Consider the following 7,894-nt stretch of genomic DNA (forward strand, 5'->3'; position numbering starts at 1 on the left):
AAGTTAGAAGAATCCTTTAAGACATTATCTGTAATTCTCTGGAAATAACAGATCCTAGGGAATTCCTCCATATTACAGTGTATAATACACTAGCATAAACTTTCTTGTATGATGGAACAGAATGAACAGGATAAGGTAAGAAGTGCTCCTAGAGAAGAAAAAAGCTTTGGGAAATGATTTGAAACCAAGGTCAGAATCTTTTGAGGAAAATATGCTGTTTCTCCTTTCCCCTTCGTTGTGAAAAGCCAAGTTAAAGTCCATAGGAAGCAGCAGCAACTTATGGCCTAAAGAACCCAGGAAATTCTCTTGGAAATTGTTACATCATTTTGTTTTTCTTCCCTACCCCTACATTTCTGTTAATTAAATCACCTTAAGGCAAAAATATCTCTGTAATAAAAATTCAAATGATCAAAATAGTATATCAGAATTAAAATAATTAAATCTACTTAAGTAGTTATCCAAGAAGTAGAACAATTTAAATGGATATGCTGTAGTTGTACCATCTCTATCAAATAATTTTACTTTCTTAATCTCAAAAGAACCCACTCACTTGATGTACATGCTTTGAAGAATTGAATCTTTAAATCGAACATTCTCCTGGGAGAGTTGTTTTCTAAAAGTTCCCTAGCATTGGAAATGAAATACTGATCATTTTAATGCTAAAGTTTTAGCAAAGAATGTGATGACATACTTCCATCATATTAGTTCTTTTCCACTATTATCTTTATAAGTACCCCAAACTATAAAAACGGCTAATATTTGCCTGTGTCTCTGTAAATTATGCATTGTAGCCAGTGTGTTCTCAAGTAAAAAAAAATGTTGGTTTCATTTTTATCTTGCCGATTTCAAGTATATGTTTTCATAGACCCACATTTACCCTTCTATTTTTCCTTCCTTCCCTCTTTCCCACTTTCCTTCCTTCTTTTCCTGTTTCCTGCCTTCCTTCATTCCTTCCTTCCTTTCCTCCTTCCCTCCTTCCTTCCTTCTTTCCTTTACACCTTCCTTCTTTCCCTCCTTCCTACCTTCCTTCTTTCTTTCCCTCCTTCCTGCCTTCTTTCTTTCCCTCCTTCCTACCTTCCTTCCCTCCTTTCTTTCTTCTTTCATTCCCTCCTTCCTTCCCTCCTTCCCTCCTTTCTTTCTTCCTTCATTCCCTCCTTTCTTTCTTCCTTCATTCCTGCCTTCTTTCCCTCCTAATTGTTCCTTCCTGCTTTTCTTCCTGTTTCCTTGTCTGCCTTCTAACATTTATTAAATACTTGCGGTATGAAAAGAATTCAGAGACTGTCTACTGGAGTCTTGCCTCTTCTCTGTGGTACTGTCTTCTGATGTCTTGGTTATCTTTTTCTCTTTGATAAAAGCAAATCAGTAAATGATATACTCCACTGCACTTGGCCTTTCATCATCAAAACCCCTAAACAATATAAAAACTTATCTTTCATGGTGCAATGAATAAGTTTAAATGGTTCAAAAAATATGGCATCTTCTTTAATAAATTTTTTCTTTGACTGCCTATGAATGTGACATGCTCAAAGACAGACAATGCAGAGTGGTCTGTTCAAAGAATGACATCATTACCTCCAAAAGTTGAAAGACCATATAAATCAGAGCCATTTGTATGTGGATCTTCCTCTTCTTCCTCCTCCTCCACCTCTTCTTCCTCTGTTATCCCTAAACTTTGTTCTCCACATGTTTGTTTTCTTTCTTATCCTCAGTAACACAGGAAACATTAGGCATTTTGCAAAATAACTTGTTTGTACTTAGCTATGTTCTCTATGCTAGCCAAACACTGAAGAGTTATACTCTTGTTTCCCATGGTCAAAATGGGTAATTAAAATTGTAACTTGAAAAATGGCAGGGTGGAATTCCTGCAAGATGCAGCATCAAGCCTCACCCAGAGTTCCAGGGGACCCTCCCCCCCCCCAGAGAACTCTGGGTGAGGGGACAGTTTGAAAGCAGTTAGATAGTTGGTTCCTGGGGGGAGAGGTGAGCAGATCTCTCTGCTTGCTGTTTTGGGATTGCTTTGGAGGCCATTTAGGAACAAAAGCCATTTTGGTTTTTCTCTCTAGTTTGCCTGTTGAGCTGAACTAGGCCTTCCCTGCAATAACATGTTTGTTACCATTTATCTATATTAGATATTAGAAGTGATAATTATAGACCTTGAGGGCAAGCTAGCTAAAAAGTCTGCCACTCCCTCCTGGGGGGAGGGGCGGTTTTTACCTAACAGTTCAGGGCTTCCCAGATCTTATCCAAATCTTTGAAACCCCTTCCCTTAGTTACCCTTTCTTTTTTATCAGTAAAACTTTATCTTTTAGTAGTTGTACCTGGCTATTATTTGGGGCATACTCACAACCTCTGTAAAGCTTGGTTCCTTTCAGTTGCCAGCCCAAGAAGTCAGATCTTTATTCTGTCCCTGATAACTACAAAACATCAAGCTTCTCCTATTATCCCTTAGTCAAACCTGTGGGGAAATGTAAGTTGAGAAAGTGAACATCATTAGAGATTTGCCTTGCTGAGCCTTGCTGGAAGACACCAGTCCTGCCTCCATTTCCAACTGATTTCTAACTGCTTGTTGGGAGGGGGGAGAAAGGAGCTCTGAGCCAGATTGAGTCCCTCCCTTCTCACTCAAGCCTGTGTGTGTGGGAGGAGTGTTTCCTGCAGGTTTCTAGTTTCAGGCCATTTCTTCAGCTTCCCAAATATCTCTGTTAAGATCAACATAACCAATGCAGTCACAAGACATAGTCTATTTGGAAGTTGCACCTCACTCCCCAAGTTGCTTTCTTTAGGATACATACTCATCCCCTTATCTTCCATTAGATCAATTAGAGAACCACAACCAGTCAACTTCTACCTGTACAGAGTTGTCAAATTCTATATGAGGAGCTTCAGTGAAATGAACACACCATGAATTCTAATCTTTCTTGGTGTATAAGGAAAAGATGGGACAATTTTATTATAATTCTTTTTTTTAATTGACTGTTTTGCTTAATTCTTGATTTTTAAATATACTTTGGACTATCTTTTATCTTAAAATGATGAAGCAAGCTCCATTCCATTTCTCTTCTTTTTTCTTATTCTTTTGAGTTTACTCTATTATTATTCTTTCTCTTTCAACTTTTTTTTTGTTTGTCCCTTTTTCTAAGCATGCCTATGTCTCTTTTTTATGTTCAATTCTTCACTTTTCTTTTACTATTTTCAGCTATTGAAAAGCTGCTACCACAATAAGTTCTCTTCCTTTAAGGGTCTGACTATACTTTCCACTTTTCTTTCAGTTCTCCTTTAAGGTTTCACAGTCCCCATCCTTTGCCTGTTGCTGAGTTTTTTCCTTGATTGTTCATATCACCTATACGGATTCTGGAACTTTCAAAATATAGATTTAGTGACTGGTGATAGAGCCATAGAGGAAAAGAATTTCTCAGCTTGCAAATAAGCCCTTTACGCTGGTTTCTTGTAAGGGACAAAGTGGTTTGACCTGCATAAGAGAGGCAGAAGAGTGTGAGAATGTATAGCATGCTGCCAAAACAGTGCTAGTATGTCACATTTACTGCATACTGGCTAAATCTGAACCCTAGTTGTTCTTGTAGATTTATTTTATATGCATAATTAATTAATTTTCACTAATAAAACCAGTTACCACTAAAAAAAATTGCTGTGTGTAATACACTATGCAAGGAAAAGGGAGATATATAGAGATGAAGGATTTATAATCCTTGTCTCCAAAGAGGTTGAAATATGATATAAAATAAAATGTAAGGTGGTACCTTTCTGAGTGTTTGAAGTGAAATATCAGTGAGAAGTAAAAAACACTGTTAGTGCTGCATAAAACTAACAAGTTAAAAATGGGTAACTCTTCTGCTCTACATCGATAATCCCTCCAGTAATGCAGAAGAAAACATCTCTATGTTTCATAGCAATTCTTTAAGAATTGGAAGACTCATGAATTGTCACAGTCAAAATCCCTAAGAACCAGGAGATTAATTTTTTACTACAACAGCATTATGAAAACAAACATATTAAAAAGACTTAAGAAATTTGATCTGATATGGGCAATGATCACCCATAACTCCAAAGAACTAGTGCTGAGAAATGCTAGCCCCCTCCTGACAGAAATCCTGGACTCAATGCATGATACAAGACAACACATTTTCAGACAAGGCAATGTGAGCATTTTTTTTGCTTGATTATACATATTTAATACAAGAACTTTTTTTACTGCCAAGAGGTAGGAGGGGGAGAAAATAAATACTTGTTAACACACAAAAATGTAAAGGAATCATTTTAGCTAAAAAAAATGAAATCAATATTCCCCAGCCAACATTGGGGATGATGTGTTATTCTGAAAAAAATAGTCTGATTCTTGGAAGGAATACATAATTTGTTAAAAAGTTCATACATGCCATCTTTCCAACTTTGACCCAAATTAAGCTTGGCTTAGTTTTGAATAACTCAGTATTAATACTTGCTTTGATGTCATATTCAAAGAGGCCTTTATCAGTGGAAAAGTTTGTCCTCCATTTTTGAAAAAAAAGACTTAAAAAAAGTCTATCAAGGTTCATATTAGACTAAGATAATGCAGAAAGAATGTCATTGACTCTACCTTAAATAAAGTTTAAGTTATTGAGAAATTTTAAAGTGTGGAATACAAGAGAATATATACAAAGAAGGTAGAACCAGTGTGCAACAGAGTGCATACATACTAAAGGGACATAGAGTCATGAGAAGAGAGTGGGTTTTTCATGGGTTAGATGACATAGTTTTAATTAGTTTGAATCCACAGACTACTGAACAAAGGAAATCTAAAGTTATCATTTTGTGTTTCAAAACAGATAATTTTCTGGCAAGCTACGGAAGTTGCATTTGAAAATGGCAAATTTGGAACTTTCTGAAAATGAATATTTAAAACCATTTACAGTCAACCTTAGAGACTGACTATATAGTGGCATGGTGTCTAGCCTTCTCCCTGTAAAACCATTCAGGAGTGATTTGAAAACCTTCCTTTTGAAGTATTTAGTTACTCAAAATGGCTACATATCTCTGAAAATAAGAAATACTTTTTAAAAGTCAGAAATGACTTTTTGTCACATAGGCAGCTACTCACTAGCAATAAAAATATTCACTGAAAATAGTTTCAAAAAAGAGAGTAGTAGATAGAAGATATAAAATAAGATGTCAAAAGAAAAAAGTTCACAAATAAATGTTCTGTAATTTGAAAATTCTTGAGATTTTTTGAAGAAAGATAAAAGTTTTGCTTTTGTTATACTTACACTAAGAATACAAGCAGAGAAAGGAAGGACTAGAAAGATGAATGTCATATGTGATTCATCCAAATATATGAGAGGATAAGAAAAGCATGGTGAGATGGTTATGAAGAGAGCCAATAATCATTCACTTGAAAGACCTTGTATTGTCGACACATTATTGAAATAAATATAGAGGCTTATTTTTCACGAGCACTCCTAAAATAACTCATGAAAAATGAAATGTCGTTTCAAATGTATGACAAATACTGACTAAATTCACCCTAAGGGCATGTCAATTTGGAAAAGGAATTATAAATGTACACCCCACTGGGTCTCTCTCCTTCTAAGCTGGGTAGGTGAGTCCCTTTAAAGGCATTATTTGCTGTAGTACATTTAGAATTGAGAGCAAAGCTGGATGAAAATTGCAATCCCATTGGACTCTTGAGGGGGTTAGGGTGGCTGTTTCTGCAGCAGGTTGGTAATTTGTCACATCAGTCCCTTTATGAACTATCAACCTCATTACTATGGTTCACTGCACAGTCAGCCCTTGGGATTCTAATGCTAATAGTGTGCAGAGGGTGATAAGGCATGTGATCTGAACTACCTCATTATCGATTCCCTTAAAAAAACACACCACCTACATACAGGAGTAAAACAAGCAATACATTTAGAAAAACTAAAATCAATTGGAGGCAACAAAAGCTAAACAGATCTTGGAAGTAAAAGCACCATGAGAATAAGTCTTCTCATAAAGACATAGGATGAATAACAGTGTGTGACAGATACCATTTGTTTATTCATTTGTAAGAGACTATATATCAACCAATCATAGCCATAACTATAAATTAACTCCTGCTACTGAAACAAATAGGTCTCAGACATATCTTCCCATATTTACTTAAATGTTTAGATCTAGCTCGCTAAAAGACATACTGAGGATCACTTAAATGTCTTGGGCTATAGTTTTCTGAAATTTTACAGAATATGTGGAATTTATTTATTTAGTTTTACAGAATTTATTTATTTTTATGGAATATGTAGAATTTACTTGGGAAGGTATAGGGAAAGTTAATTTTTATTCTTCTACAAAACCTTTCTCTATATAATACCATCTATTGATAAGTTGGTAACAAACATACTAGAAAATGTCTATATTCTTTTTGATTGATGCTCATTCATTCAATAAGTATTTCTTAAGCATCTATACAATACCAAGCATTGCTCTAAGTACTAGAAATTTAAACACAAAATTAAAATGCTCCATGTCTTCAAAGTGCTTACATTCTATGGGTATTAGAGATGGGTGGGTGGGGGAAATAGGGAAGTTCCATGTTTTGATAGAAAGACACTGAAACATGCAGTTATTCTACGTGAATCTGCCTCTTGGCTCTGCCTCTTACTTATCTATATAAATAGTTTTGTCACATAGGCAGCTACAAGCCAAAATGGATAGAACAATGTGTCTGGACCTAAGTTCAGATAAAGTACTTAGTAGGAATGTGAACCTAGTCAAGTTATTTAACCTCTGCCTGCCTCAGTGTTCTTAACTATAAAATTGGGGCAATAAAAGTACTTACTTCCCCAGGTTTTTTAAAAGATCAAGTGAAATGATATTTTAAAGTTCTTAGCACAGTGTCTGTCATATAGTGAAAACTTTTTCATTCTTCTTTTAACCTCTTTGTCCCTCAGTTTCTGCATTTTAAAAATGAATGGGTTGAACTAGGTGAACTTTGAGGTTCCTTATAACTCTTGATCTTGTGATTCTAATGATCCTTAGGTAATATCAAATATGCATAAAAGAAATCCAAGATAATTAGTAACTGGCTTGGGAGATGGAGGAGTAGAATGGCTTCATGATGTAAAAGGTATTTGGTTGAGTCCTGAAGGAAGTCAGGGTTTCTACAAGGCAGAGATGAGAAGAGTAAATTCCAGTCACTGGGCGCATTCTGTGTAAAGCAATATCGACAAGAAATGGGATGAACTGGGTTTCCGGGTTAAGATGGCGGCAGAGTAAGAAGCAGCTCTTAACCTCTCCTGACCGAAACACACAAAACTCCTCAAGGGGACATAAAAACAAGTCCAGACGAACTGAGGAACCCCACAACAGGGCACAGCGTGGAAGGTACGTGGAATCGAGACATTTCCAGGCTAAAAAGGGCTCTCACTCACTCAATCGCGGGCTGAGCAACCACCCCACCCCCAGCCCCTCCACACTCACCTATAGCTCCGAACCCAGCTAAAAAGAAATAGAGCAAGTTTGGGGCACCCATCGAGTCATCGGCAGCTCCGGGACCTGTTCCTGAGAGCAGCAAGACTTAGGACCCCATTAAGTCAAGAACGCACGCGAAATCTGAGCGCGCGGTAGCAGAGAGTGGACGCTGGGAGCAGAGTGCCGGCTGAGCAGAGGCGTGGGTGGAGGCAGACACAGCCAGGAACTAAAGCCTAAGTGGGGAACCAGTGCAGATGGGTATACGACTGTGGAAGTAGCTCCCTGAGACTTGTAAAGGAACCTCCTGCAGAGGATCAAGCAAGGGAATCCACCACGGGGCTTGACCTTGGAAAAAACTAGAACTCAGACCTCAGGAGCCAATAGATCTCTGACAGACACTGAGCGCGAGGATAAACCTGAGAAGCTGCTGGGCTAATGATGGCTAATCAGT

Source organism: Gracilinanus agilis, chromosome 6 (genome assembly GCF_016433145.1).
Source record: "Gracilinanus agilis isolate LMUSP501 chromosome 6, AgileGrace, whole genome shotgun sequence".
NCBI lineage: Eukaryota > Metazoa > Chordata > Mammalia > Didelphimorphia > Didelphidae > Gracilinanus > Gracilinanus agilis.